Source organism: Hypanus sabinus, chromosome 6 (assembly GCF_030144855.1).
Source record: "Hypanus sabinus isolate sHypSab1 chromosome 6, sHypSab1.hap1, whole genome shotgun sequence".
Taxonomy (NCBI): Eukaryota; Metazoa; Chordata; class Chondrichthyes; order Myliobatiformes; family Dasyatidae; genus Hypanus; species Hypanus sabinus.
The window spans coordinates 119,412,946-119,427,713 of NC_082711.1; positions in this window are offsets into that span (position 1 = coordinate 119,412,946).

Sequence of the window (14,768 nt, forward strand, 5' to 3'; positions counted from 1 at the left end):
GACTGGGGCTGAGGGCTGAAGGATGCAGACTGGGGCTGAGGGATGCGGACTGGGGCTGAGGGCTGAAGGATGCGGACTGGGGCTGAGGGCTGAAGGATGCGGACTGGGGCTGAGGGCTGAAGGATGCAGACTGGGGCTGAGGGCTGAGGGATGCAGACTGGTGCTGAGGGCTGTGGGATGCAGACGGGCTGAGGGCTGAGGGATGCAGACTGGGGCTGAGGGATGCAGACTGGGGCTGAGGGCTGAGGGATGCAGACTGGGGCTGAGGGATGCAGACTGGGGCTGAGGGCTGAGGGATGCAGACTGGGGCTGAGGGCTGAGGGATGCAGACTGGGGCTGAGGGCTGAAGGATGCAGACTGGGGCTGAGGGATGCAGACTGGGGCTGAGGGATGCAGACTGGGGCTGAGAGATGCAGACTGGGGCTGAGTGCTGAGGGATGCAGACTGGGGCTGAAGGATGCAGACTGGGGCTGAGGGATGAGGGAAGCAGACTGGGGCTGAGGGATGAGGGCTGCAGACTGGGGCTGAGGGCTGAGGGAAGCTGACTGGGGCTGAGGGCTGAGGGCTGCAGACTGGGGCTGAGGGCTGAGGGATGCAGACTGGGGCTGAAGTATGCAGACTGGGGCTGAGGGCTGAGGGATGCAGACTGGGGCTGAGGGCTGATGTATGCAGATTGGGGCTGAGGGATGAGGGAAGCAGACTGGGTCTGAGGGCTGAGGAATGCAGACGGGGGCTGACGGATGAGGGAAGCAGACTGGGTCTGAGGGCTGCGGGACGCAGACTGGGGCTGAGAGATGCAGACTGGGGCTGAGGGCTGAGGGATGCGGACTGGGGCTGAGAGATGCAGACTGGGGCTGAGGGCTGAAGGATGCAGACTGGGGCTGAGGGATGCAGACTGGGGCTGAGGACTGAGGGATGCAGACTGGGGCTGAGGGATGCGGACTGGGGGTGAGGGCTGAGGGATGCAGACTGGACCTGAGGGCTGTGGGATGCAGACTGGGGCTGAGGACTGAGATATGCAGACTGGGGCTGAGGGATGCGGACTGGGTCTGAGGGATGCGGACTGGGGCTGAGGGCTGAAGGATGCAGACTGGGGCTGAGGGATGCAGACTGGGGCTGAGGACTGAGGGATGCAGACTGGGGCTGAGGGATGCGGACTGGGGGTGAGGGCTGAGGGATGCAGACTGGACCTGAGGGCTGTGGGATGCAGACTGGGGCTGAGGACTGAGGTATGCAGACTGGGGCTGAGGGATGCGGACTGGGGCTGAGGGACGCGGACTGGGGCTGAGGGCTGAAGGATGCAGACTGGGGCTGAGGGATGCAGACTGGGGCTGCGGACTGAGGGATGCAGACTGGGGCTGAGGGATGCGGACTGGGGGTGAGGGCTGAGGGATGCAGACTGGACCTGAGGGCTGTGGGATGCAGACTGGGGCTGAGGACTGAGGGATGCAGACTGGGGCTGAGGACTGAGGGATGCAGACTGGGGCTGAGGGCTGAGGGATGCAGACTGGGGCTGAGGGCTGAGGGATGCAGACTGGGGCTGAGGTCTGAGGGATGCAGACAGGCTGAGGGCTGAGGGATGCAGACTGGGGCTGAGGGCTGAGGGATGCAGACTGGGGCTGAGGTCTGAGGGTTGCAGACTGGGGCTGAGGGATGTGGACTGGGGCTGAGGGATGCGGACTGGGGCTGAGGGCTGAAGGATGCAGACTGGGGCTGAGGGATGCGGACTGGGGCTGAGGGCTGAAGGATGCGGACTGGGGCTGAGGGCTGAAGGATGCAGACTGGGGCTGAGGGCTGAAGGATGCAGACTGGGGCTGAGGGCTGAGGGATGCAGACTGGTGCTGAGGGCTGAGGGATGCAGACGGGCTGAGGGTTGAGGGATGCAGACTGGGGCTGAGGGATGCAGACTGGGGCTGAGGGCTGAGGGATGCAGACTGGGGCTGAGGGCTGAGGGATGCAGACTGGGGCTGAGGGCTGAGGGATGCAGACTGGGGCTGAGGGCTGAGGGATGCAGACTGGGGCTGAGGGCTGAAGGATGCAGACTGGGGCTGAGGGATGCAGACTGGGGCTGAGGGATGCAGACTGGGGCTGAGGGCTGAGGGATGCAGACTGGGGCTGAAGTATGCAGACTGGGGCTGAGGGCTGAGGGATGCAGACTGGGGCTGAGGGCTGATGTATGCAGATTGGGGCTGAGGGATGAGGGAAGCAGACTGGGTCTGAGGGCTGAGGAATGCAGACGGGGGCTGAGGGATGAGGGGTGCAGACTGGGTCTGAGGGCTGCGGGACGCAGACTGGGGCTGAGAGATGCAGACTGGGGCTGAGGGCTGAGGGATGCGGACTGGGGCTGAGAGATGCAGACTGGGGCTGAGGGCTGAAGGATGCAGACTGGGGCTGAGGGATGCAGACTGGGGCTGAGGACTGAGGGATGCAGACTGGGGCTGAGGGATGCGGACTGGGGGTGAGGGCTGAGGGATGCAGACTGGACCTGAGGGCTGTGGGATGCAGACTGGGGCTGAGGACTGAGATATGCAGACTGGGGCTGAGGGATGCGGACTGGGTCTGAGGGATGCGGACTGGGGCTGAGGGCTGAAGGATGCAGACTGGGGCTGAGGGATGCAGACTGGGGCTGAGGACTGAGGGATGCAGACTGGGGCTGAGGGATGCGGACTGGGGGTGAGGGCTGAGGGATGCAGACTGGACCTGAGGGCTGTGGGATGCAGACTGGGGCTGAGGACTGAGGTATGCAGACTGGGGCTGAGGGATGCGGACTGGGGCTGAGGGACGCGGACTGGGGCTGAGGGCTGAAGGATGCAGACTGGGGCTGAGGGATGCAGACTGGGGCTGCGGACTGAGGGATGCAGACTGGGGCTGAGGGATGCGGACTGGGGGTGAGGGCTGAGGGATGCAGACTGGACCTGAGGGCTGTGGGATGCAGACTGGGGCTGAGGACTGAGGGATGCAGACTGGGGCTGAGGACTGAGGGATGCAGACTGGGGCTGAGGGCTGAGGGATGCAGACTGGGGCTGAGGGCTGAGGGATGCAGACTGGGGCTGAGGTCTGAGGGATGCAGACAGGCTGAGGGCTGAGGGATGCAGACTGGGGCTGAGGGCTGAGGGATGCAGACTGGGGCTGAGGTCTGAGGGTTGCAGACTGGGGCTGAGGGATGTGGACTGGGGCTGAGGGATGCGGACTGGGGCTGAGGGCTGAAGGATGCAGACTGGGGCTGAGGGATGCGGACTGGGGCTGAGGGCTGAAGGATGCGGACTGGGGCTGAGGGCTGAAGGATGCAGACGGGCTGAGGGTTGAGGGATGCAGACTGGGGCTGAGGGATGCAGACTGGGGCTGAGGGCTGAGGGATGCAGACTGGGGCTGAGGGCTGAGGGATGCAGACTGGGGCTGAGGGCTGAGGGATGCAGACTGGGGCTGAGGGCTGAGGGATGCAGACTGGGGCTGAGGGCTGAAGGATGCAGACTGGGGCTGAGGGATGCAGACTGGGGCTGAGGGATGCAGACTGGGGCTGAGGGCTGAAGGATGCAGACTGGGGCTGAGGGCTGAGGGATGCAGACTGGTGCTGAGGGCTGAGGGATGCAGACGGGCTGAGGGTTGAGGGATGCAGACTGGGGCTGAGGGATGCAGACTGGGGCTGAGGGCTGAGGGATGCAGACTGGGGCTGAGGGATGCAGACTGGGGCTGAGGGCTGAGGGATGCAGACTGGGGCTGAGGGCTGAGGGATGCAGACTGGGGCTGAGGGCTGAAGGATGCAGACTGGGGCTGAGGGATGCAGACTGGGGCTGAGGGATGCAGACTGGGGCTGAGAGATGCAGACTGGGGCTGAGTGCTGAGGGCTGCAGACTGGGGCTGAAGGATGCAGACTGGGGCTGAGGGATGAGGGAAGCAGACTGGGGCTGAGGGATGAGGGCTGCAGACTGGGGCTGAGGGCTGAGGGAAGCTGACTGGGACTGAGGGATGAGGGAAGCAGACTGGGTCTGAGGGCTGAGGAATGCAGACGGGGGCTGAGGGATGAGGGAAGCAGACTGGGTCTGAGGGCTGCGGGACGCAGACTGGGGCTGAGAGATGCAGACTGGGGCTGAGGGCTGAGGGATGCGGACTGGGGCTGAGAGATGCAGACTGGGGCTGAGGGCTGAAGGATGCAGACTGGGGCTGAGGGATGCAGACTGGGGCTGAGGACTGAGGGATGCAGACTGGGGCTGAGGGATGCGGACTGGGGGTGAGGGCTGAGGGATGCAGACTGGACCTGAGGGCTGTGGGATGCAGACTGGGGCTGAGGACTGAGATATGCAGACTGGGGCTGAGGGATGCGGACTGGGTCTGAGGGATGCGGACTGGGGCTGAGGGCTGAAGGATGCAGACTGGGGCTGAGGGATGCAGACTGGGGCTGAGGACTGAGGGATGCAGACTGGTGCTGAGGGCTGAGGGATGCAGACGGGCTGAGGGCTGAGGGATGCAGACTGGGGCTGAGGGATGCAGACTGGGGCTGAGGGCTGAGGGATGCAGACTGGAGCTGAGGGCTGAGGGATGCAGACTGGGGCTGAGGGCTGAGGGATGCAGACTGGGGCTGAGGGCTGAGGTATGCAGACTGGGGCTGAGGGATGCAGACTGGGGCTGAGAGATGCAGACTGGGGCTGAGTGCTGAAGGATGCAGACTGGGGCTGAGGGATGCAGACTGGGGCTGAGGGATGAGGGAAGCAGACTGGGGCTGAGGGATGAGGGCTGCAGACTGGGGCTGAGGGCTGAGGGAAGCAGACTGGGGCTGAGGGCTGAGGGCTGCAGACTGGGGCTGAGGGCTGAGGGATGCAGACTGGGGCTGAAGTATGCAGACTGGGGCTGAGTGCTGAGGGATGCAGACTGGGGCTGAGGGCTGATGTATGCAGATTGGGGCTGAGGGATGAGGGAAGCAGACTGGGTCTGAGGGCTGCGGGACGCAGACTGGGGCTGAGAGATGCAGACTGGGGCTGAGGGCTGAGGGATGCGGACTGGGGCTGAGAGATGCAGACTGGGGCTGAGGGCTGAAGGATGCAGACTGGGGCTGAGGGATGCAGACTGGGGCTGAGGACTGAGGGATGCAGACTGGGGCTGAGGGATGCGGACTGGGGGTGAGGGCTGAGGGATGCAGACTGGACCTGAGGGCTGTGGGATGCAGACTGGGGCTGAGGACTGAGGTATGCAGACTGGGGCTGAGGGATGTGGACTGGGGCTGAGGGTTGAGCGATGCGGACTGGGGCTGAAGGATGCAGACTGGGGCTGAGGGATGCAGACTGGGGCTGAGGGCTGAGGGATGCAGACAGGGGCTGAAGGATGCAGACTGGGGCAGAGGGATGAGGGATGCATACTGGGGCTGAGGGATGAGGGATGCAGACTGGGGCTGAGGGCTGAGGGATGCAGACTGGGGCTGAGGGATGCAGACTGGGGCTGAGGGATGCAGACTGGGGCTCATGGACTGAGGGATGCAGACTGGAGCTGAGGGATGCAGACTGGGGTTCAGGGGCTGCGGAACGCAGACTGGGGCTGAGAGATGCAGACTGGGGCTGAGGGCTGAGGGATGCGGACTGGGGCTGAGAGATGCAGACTGGGGCTGAGGGCTGAAGGATGCAGACTGGGGCTGAGGGATGCAGACTGGGGCTGAGGACTGAGGGATGCAGACTGGGGCTGAGGGATGCGGACTGGGGGTGAGGGCTGAGGGATGCAGACTGGACCTGAGGGCTGTGGGATGCAGACTGGGGCTGAGGACTGAGGTATGCAGACTGGGGCTGAGGGATGCGGACGGGGGCTGAGGGATGTGGACTGGGGCTGAGGGCTGAAGGATGCAGACTGGGGCTGAGGGCTGAGCGATGCGGACTGGGGCTGAAGGATGCAGACTGGGGCTGAGGGATGCAGACTGGGGCTGAGGGCTGAGGGACGCAGACAGGGGCTGAAGGATGCAGACTGGGGCTGAGTGATGAGGGATGCAGACTGGGGCTGAGGGATGAGGGATGCAGACTGGGGCTGAGGGCTGAGGGATGCAGACTGGGGCTGAGGGATGCAGACTGGGGCTGATGGACTGAGGGATGCAGACTGGAGCTGAGGGATGCAGACTGGGGTTCAGGGGCAGAGGGATGCAGACTGGGGCTCAGGGGCTGAGGACTGAGGGCTGTGGGGCTGAGGGCTGTGGGCTGCAGACTGTGGGGTTGAGGGATGCAGGCTGAGGGGCTCAGGGGCTGTGGATCTGCAGACTGGGGCTGAGGGCTGAGGGATGCAGACGGGCTGAGGGCTGAGGGATGCAGACTGGGACTGAGGGCTGAGGGATGCAGACTGGGACTGAGGGCTGAGGGATGCAGACGGGCTGAGGGCTGAGGGATGCAGACTGGGGATGAGGGCTGAGGGAAGCAGACTGGGGCTGAGGGCAGAGGGATGCAGACGGGCTGAGGGCTGAGGGATGCAGACTGGGGCTGAGGGCTGAGGGATGCAGACTGGGGCTGAGGGCTGAGGGATGCAGACTGGGGCTGAGGGCTGAGGGATGCAGACTGGGGCTGAGGTCTGAGGGATGCAGACAGGCTGAGGGCTGAGGGATGCAGACTGGGGCTGAGGGCTGAGGGATGCAGACTGGGGCTGAGGTCTGAGGGTTGCAGACTGGGGCTGAGGGATGTGGACTGGGGCTGAGGGATGCGGACTGGGGCTGAGGGCTGAAAGATGCAGACTGGGGCTGAGGGCTGAAGGATGCAGACTGGGGCTGAGGGATGCGGACTGGGGCTGAGGGCTGAAGGATGCGGACTGGGGCTGAGGGCTGAAGGATGCGGACTGGGGCTGAGGGCTGAAGGATGCAGACTGGGGCTGAGGGCTGAGGGATGCAGACGGGCTGAGGGCTGAGGGATGCAGACTGGGGCTGAGGGATGCAGACTGGGGCTGAGGGCTGAGGGATGCAGACTGGGGCTGAGGGATGCAGACTGGGGCTGAGGGCTGAGGGATGCAGACTGGGGCTGAGGGCTGAGGGATGCAGACTGGGGCTGAGGGCTGAAGGATGCAGACTGGGGCTGAGGGATGCAGACTGGGGCTGAGGCATGCAGACTGGGGCTGAGAGATGCAGACTGGGGCTGAGTGCTGAGGGATGCAGACTGGGGCTGAAGGATGCAGACTGGGGCTGAGGGATGAGGGAAGCAGACTGGGGCTGAGGGATGAGGGCTGCAGACTGGGGCTGAGGGCTGAGGGAAGCTGACTGGGGCTGAGGGCTGAGGGCTGCAGACTGGGGCTGAGGGCTGAGGGATGCAGACTGGGGCTGAAGTATGCAGACTGGGGCTGAGGGCTGAGGGATGCAGACTGGGGCTGAGGGCTGATGTATGCAGATTGGGGCTGAGGGATGAGGGAAGCAGACTGGGTCTGAGGGCTGAGGAATGCAGACGGGGGCTGAGGGATGAGGGAAGCAGACTGGGTCTGAGGGCTGCGGGACGCAGACTGGGGCTGAGAGATGCAGACTGGGGCTGAGGGCTGAGGGATGCGGACTGGGGCTGAGAGATGCAGACTGGGGCTGAGGGCTGAAGGATGCAGACTGGGGCTGAGGGATGCAGACTGGGGCTGAGGACTGAGGGATGCAGACTGGGGCTGAGGGATGCGGACTGGGGGTGAGGGCTGAGGGATGCAGACTGGACCTGAGGGCTGTGGGATGCAGACTGGGGCTGAGGACTGAGATATGCAGACTGGGGCTGAGGGATGCGGACTGGGTCTGAGGGATGCGGACTGGGGCTGAGGGCTGAAGGATGCAGACTGGGGCTGAGGGATGCAGACTGGGGCTGAGGGATGCGGACTGGGGGTGAGGGCTGAGGGCTGCAGACTGGACCTGAGGGCTGTGGGATGCAGACTGGGGCTGAGGACTGAGGGATGCAGACTGGGGCTGAGGGATGCGGACTGGGGGTGAGGGCTGAGGGATGCAGACTGGACCTGAGGGCTGTGGGATGCAGACTGGGGCTGAGGACTGAGGTATGCAGACTGGGGCTGAGGGATGCGGACTGGGGCTGAGGGACGCGGACTGGGGCTGAGGGCTGAAGGATGCAGACTGGGGCTGAGGGATGCAGACTGGGGCTGCGGACTGAGGGATGCAGACTGGGGCTGAGGGATGCGGACTGGGGGTGAGGGCTGAGGGATGCAGACTGGACCTGAGGGCTGTGGGATGCAGACTGGGGCTGAGGACTGAGGGATGCAGACTGGGGCTGAGGACTGAGGGATGCAGACTGGGGCTGAGGGATGCGGACTGGGGATGAGGGATGCGGACTGGGGCTGAGGGCTGAAGGATGCAGACTGGGGCTGAGGGCTGAGCGATGCGGACTGGGGCTGAAGGATGCAGACTGGGGCTGAGGGATGCAGACTGGGGCTGAGGGCTGAGGGATGCAGACAGGGGCTGAAGGATGCAGACTGGGCATGAGGGATGAGGGATGCAGACTGGGGCTGAGGGCTGAGGGATGCAGACTGGGGCTGAGGGATGCAGACTGGGGCTGAGGGATGCAGACTGGGGCTGATGGACTGAGGGATGCAGACTGGGGCTGATGGACTGAGGGATGCAGACTGGAGCTGAGGGATGCAGACTGGGGTTCAGGGGCTGAGGGATGCAGACTGGGGCTCAGGGGCTGAGGACTGAGGGCTGTGGGACTGAGGGCTGAGGGATGCAGACAGGGGCTGAGGTCTGAGGGATGCAGACGGGCTGAGGGCTGAGGGATGCAGACTGGGGCTGAGGGCTGAGGGATGCAGACTGGGGCTGAGGGCTGAGGGATGCAGACGGGCTGAGGGATGTGGACTGGGGCTGAGGGATGCGGACTGGGGCTGAGGGCTGAAGGATGCAAACTGTGGCTGAGGTCTGAAGGATGCAGACTGGGGCTGAGGGATGCGGACTGGGGCTGAGGGCTGAAGGATGCGGACTGGGGCTGAGGGCTGAAGGATGCAGACTGGGGCTGAGGGCTGAGGGATGCAGACTGGTGCTGAGGGCTGAGGGATGCAGACGGGCTGAGGGCTGAGGGATGCAGACTGGGGCTGAGGGATGCAGACTGGGGCTGAGGGCTGAGGGATGCAGACTGGGGCTGAGGGATGCAGACTGGGGCTGAGGGCTGAGGGATGCAGACTGGGGCTGAGGGCTGAGGGATGCAGACTGGGGCTGAGGGCTGATGTATGCAGATTGGGGCTGAGGGATGAGGGAAGCAGACTGGGTCTGAGGGCTGAGGGATGCAGACTGGGGCTGAGGGATACAGACTGGGGCTGAGGGCTGAGGGAAGCAGACTGGGGCTGAGGGCTGAGGGATGCAGACTGGGGCTGAAGTATGCAGACTGGGGCTGAGGGCTGAGGGATGCAGACTGGGGCTGAAGGATGCAGACTGGGGCTGATGGCTGAGGGATGCAGACTGGGGCTGAGGGCTGATGTATGCAGATTGGGGCTGAGGGATGAGGGAAGCTGGGTCTGAGGGCTGAGGGATGCAGACGGGGGCTGAGGGATGAGGGAAGCAGACTGGGTCTGAGGGCTGCGGGACGCAGACTGGGGCTGAGAGATGAAGACTGGGGCTGAGGGCTGAGGGATGCGGACTGGGGCTGAGGGCTGAAGGATGCAGACTGGGGCTGAGGGATGCAGACTGGGGCTGAGGACTGAGGGATGCAGACTGGGGCTGAGGGATGCGGACTGGGGGTGAGGGCTGAGGGATGCAGACTGGACCTGAGGGCTGTGGGATGCAGACTGGGGCTGAGGACTGAGGTGTGCAGACTGGGGCTGAGGGATGCGGACTGGGGCTGAGGGATGCGGACTGGGGCTGAGGGATGCGGACTGGGGGTGAGGGATGCGGACTGGGGCTGAGGGATGCGGACTGGGGGTGAGGGATGCGTACTGGGGGTGAGGGATGCGGACTGGGGCTGAGGACTGAGGTGTGCAGACTGGGGCTGAGGGATGCGGACTGGGGCTGAGGGATGCGGTCTGGGGCTGAGGGCTGAGGGATGCAGACTGGGGCTGAGGGATGCAGACTGGTGCTGAGGGATGCGGACTGGGGCTGAGGGATGCGGACTGTGGGTGAGGGATGCGGACTGGGGCTGAGGGCTGAAGGATGCAGACTGGGGCTGAGGGCTGAAGGATGCAGACTGGGGATGAAGGATGCAGACTGGGGCTGAGGGATGCAGACTGGGGCTGAGGGCTGAAGGATGCAGACTGAGGCTGAGGGCTGAGGGATGCAGACTGGGCCTGAGGGCTGAGGGATGCGGACTGGGGCTGAGAGCTGAAGGATGCAGACTGGGCCTGAGGGCTGTGGGATGCGGAATTGGGCTGAGGGATGCGGACTGGTACTGAGGGATGCGGACTGGGCCTGAGGGCTGTGGGATGCAGACTGGGGCTGAGAGCTGAAGGATGCAGACTGGGGCTGAGAGCTGAAGGATGCAGACTGGGGCTGAGAGCTGAGGGATGCGGACTGTGGCTGAGAGCTGAAGGATGCAGACTGGGGCTGAGAGCTGAAGGATGCAGACTGGGGCTGAGAGCTGAAGGATGCAGACTGGGGCTGAGAGCTGAGGGATGCGGACTGGGGCTGAGAGCTGAAGGATGCAGACTGGGGCTGAGAGCTGAAGGATGCAGACTGGGGCTGAGGGATGCGGACTGGGCCTGAGGGCTGTGGGATGCAGACTGGGGCTGAGGGCTGCAGACTGGGGCTGAGGACTGAGGGATGCAGACTGGGGCTGAGGGATGCGGACTGGGGCTGAGGGCTGAAGGATGCAGACAGGGGCTGAGGGATGCAGACTGGGGCTGAGGGCTGAAGGATGCAGACTGGGGCTGAGGGATGCAGACTGGGGCTGACGGCTGAGGGATGCAGACGGGGGCTGAGGGCTGAAGGATGCAGACTGGGGCTGAGGGATGCAGACTGGGGCTGAGGGCTGAGGGATGCCGGCTGGGGCTGAGGGCTGAGGGATGCAGATTGGGGCTGAGGGATGCAGACTGGGGCTGAGGGCTGAGGGATGCGGACGGGCTGAGGGCTGAGGGATGCAGATGGGCTGAAGGCTGAGGGATGCAGACGGGGGCTGAGGGATGAGGGAAGCAGACTGGGTCTGAGGGCTGCGGGACGCAGACTGGGGCTGAGAGATGAAGACTGGGGCTGAGGGCTGAGGGATGCGGACTGGGGCTGAGGGCTGAAGGATGCAGACTGGGGCTGAGGGATGCAGACTGGGGCTGAGGGATGCGGACTGGGGGTGAGGGCTGAGGGATGCAGACTGGACCTGAGGGCTGTGGGATGCAGACTGGGGCTGAGGACTGAGGTGTTGAGACTGGGGCTGAGGGATGCGGACTGGGGCTGAGGGATGCGGACTGGGGCTGAGGGATGCGGACTGGGGGTGAGGGATGCGGACTGGGGCTGAGGGATGCGGACTGTGGGTGAGGGATGCGGACTGGGGGTGAGTGATGCGGACTGGGGCTGAGGACTGAGGTGTGCAGACTGGGGCTGAGGGATGCGGACTGGGGCTGAGGGATGCGGTCTGGGGCTGAGGGCTGAGGGATGCAGACTGGGGCTGAGGGATGCAGACTGGTGCTGAGGGATGCGGACTGGGGCTGAGGGATGCGGACTGTGGGTGAGGGATGCGGACTGGGGCTGAGGGCTGAAGGATGCAGACTGGGGCTGAGGGCTGAAGGATGCAGACTGGGGCTGAAGGATGCAGACTGGGGCTGAGGGATGCAGAGTGGGGCTGTGGGATGCGGACTTGGGCTGAGGGATGCGGACTGGGGCTGAGGGATGCGGACTGGGCCTGAGGGCTGTGGGATGCAGACTGGGGCTGAGAGCTGAAGGATGCAGACTGGGGCTGAGAGCTGAAGGATGCAGACTGGGGCTGAGAGCTGAGGGATGCGGACTGGGGCTGAGAGCTGAAGGATGCAGACTGGGGCTGAGAGCTGAAGGATGCAGACTGGGGCTGAGAGCTGAAGGATGCAGAATGGGGCTGAGAGCTGAGGGATGCGGACTGGGGCTGAGAGCTGAAGGATGCAGACTGGGGCTGAGGGATGTGGACTGGGGCTGAGGGATGCGGACTGGGCCTGAGGGCTGTGGGATGCAGACTGGGGCTGAGGGCTGCAGACTGGGGCTGAGGACTGAGGGATGCAGACTGGGGCTGAGGGATGCGGACTGGGGCTGAGGGCTGAAGGATGCAGACAGGGGCTGAGGGATGCAGACTGGGGCTGAGGGCTGAAGGATGCAGACTGGGGCTGAGGGATGCAGAGGGATGCAGACTGGTGCTGAGGGCTGAGGGATGCAGACGGGCTGGGGGCTGAGGGGATGCAGACTGGGGGCTGAGGGATGCAGGCTGAGGCTGAGGGCTGAGCGATGCGGACTGGGGCTGAAGGATGCAGACTGGGGCTGAGGGATGCAGACTGGGGCTGAGGGCTGAGGGATGCAGACAGGGGCTGAAGGATGCAGACTGGGGCTGAGGAATGAGGGATGCAGATGGGCTGAAGTCTGAGGGATGCAGACTGGGGCTCAGGGCTGAAGGATGCAGACTGGGGCTGAGGGATGCAGACTGGGGCTGAGGGCTGAGGGATGCAGATGGGCTGAGGGCTGAGGGATGCAGACAGGGGCTGAAGGATGCAGACTGGGGCTGAGGGATGAGGGATGCAGACTGGGGCTGAGCGCTGAGGGATGCAGACTGGAGCTGAGTGATGCAGACTGGGGCTGAGGGCTGAGGGATGCAGACGGGCTGAGGACTGAGGGATGCAGACTGGGACTGAGGGCTGAGGGATGCAGACTGGGGCTGAGGTCTGAGGGATGCAGACGGGCTGAGGGCTGAGGGATGCAGACTGGGGCTGAGGGCTGAGGGATGCAGACTGGGGCTGAGGGCTGAGGGATGCAGACTGGGGCTGAGGGCTGAGGGATGCAGACGGGCCGAGGGCTGAGGGATACAGACTGGGGCTGAGGGCTGAGGGATGCAGACTGGGGCTGAGGGCTGAGGGATGCAGACTGGGGCTGAGGGCTGAGGGATGCAGACTGGGGCTGAGGGCTGAGGGATGCGGACTGGGGCTGAGGGATGTGGACTGGGGCTGAGGGATGCGGACTGGGGCTGAGGGCTGAAGGATGCAGACTGGGGCTGAGGGCTGAAGGATGCTGACTGGGGCTGAGGGATGCGGACTGGGGCTGAGGGCTGAAGGATGCGGACTGGGGCTGAGGGCTGAGGGATGCAGACTGGTGCTGAGGGCTGAGGGATGCAGACGGGCTGAGGGCTGAGGGATGCAGACTGGGGCTGAGGGATGCAGACTGGGGCTGAGGGCTGAGGGATGCAGACTGGGGCTGAGGGCTGAGGGATGCAGACTGGGGCTGAGGGCTGAGGGATGCAGACTGGGGCTGAGGGCTGATGTATGCAGATTGGGGCTGAGGGATGAGGGAAGCAGACTGGGTCTGAGGGCTGAGGGATGCAGACTAGGGCTGAGGGATACAGACTGGGGCTGAGGGCTGAGGGAAGCAGACTGGGGCTGAGGGCTGAGGGATGCAGACTGGGGCTGAAGTATGCAGACTGGGGCTGAGGGCTGAGGGATGCAGACTGGGGCTGAAGGATGCAGACTGGGGCTGATGGCTGATGTATGCAGATTGAGGCTGAGGGATGAGGGATGCAGACTGGGGCTGAGGGATGCGGACTGGGGGTGAGGGCTGTGGGATGCAGACTGGGGCTGAGGACTGAGGTGTGCAGACTGGGGCTGAGGGATGCGGACTGGGGGTGAGGGCTGAGGGATGCAGACTGGGGCTGAGGACTGAGGGATGCGGACTGGGGCTGAGGGATGTAGACTGGGGCTGTGGGATGCAGACTGGGGCTGAGGAGTGAGGTGTGCAGACTGGGGCTGAGGGATGCGGACTGGGGCTGAGGGATGCGGACAGGGGGTGAGGGATGCGGACTGGGGCTGAGGACTGAGGTGTGCAGACTGGGGCTGAGGGATGCGGACTGGGGCTGAGGGATGCGGTCTGGGGCTGAGGGATGCGGACTGGGGGTGAGGGATGCGGACTGGGGCTGAGGGCTGAAGGATGCAGACTGGGGCTGAGGGCTGAGGGATGCAGACTGGGGCTGAGGGATGCAGACTGGTGCTGAGGGATGCGGACTGGGGCTGAGGGATGCGGACTGGGGGTGAGGGATGCGGACTGGGGCTGAGGGCTGAAGGATGCAGACTGGGGCTGAGGGCTGAAGGATGCAGACTGGGGCTGAAGGATGCAGACTGGGGCTGAGGGATGCAGACTGGGGCTGAGGGCTGAAGGATGCAGACTGAGGCTGAGGGCTGAGGGATGCAGACTGGGCCTGAGGGCTGAGGGATGCGGACTGGGGCTGAGAGCTGAAGGATGCAGACTGGGCCTGAGGGCTGTGGGATGCGGACTTGGGCTGAGGGATGCGGACTGGGGCTGAGGGATGCGGACTGGGCCTGAGGGCTGTGGGATGCAGACTGGGGCTGAGAGCTGAAGGATGCAGACTGGGGCTGAGAGCTGAAGGATGCAGACTGGGGCTGAGAGCTGAGGGATGCGGACTGGGGCTGAGAGCTGAAGGATGCAGACTGGGGCTGAGAGCTGAAGGATGCAGACTGGGGCTGAGAGCTGAAGGATGCAGAATGGGGCTGAGAGCTGAGGGATGCGGACTGGGGCTGAGAGCTGAAGGATGCAGACTGGGGCTGAGAGCTGAAGGATGCAGACTGGGGCTGAGGGATGCGGACTGGGGCTGAGGGATGCGGACTGGGCCTGAGGGCTGTGGGATGCAGACTGGGGCTGAGGGCTGCAGACTGGGGCTGAGGACTGAGGGATGCAGACTGGGGCTGAG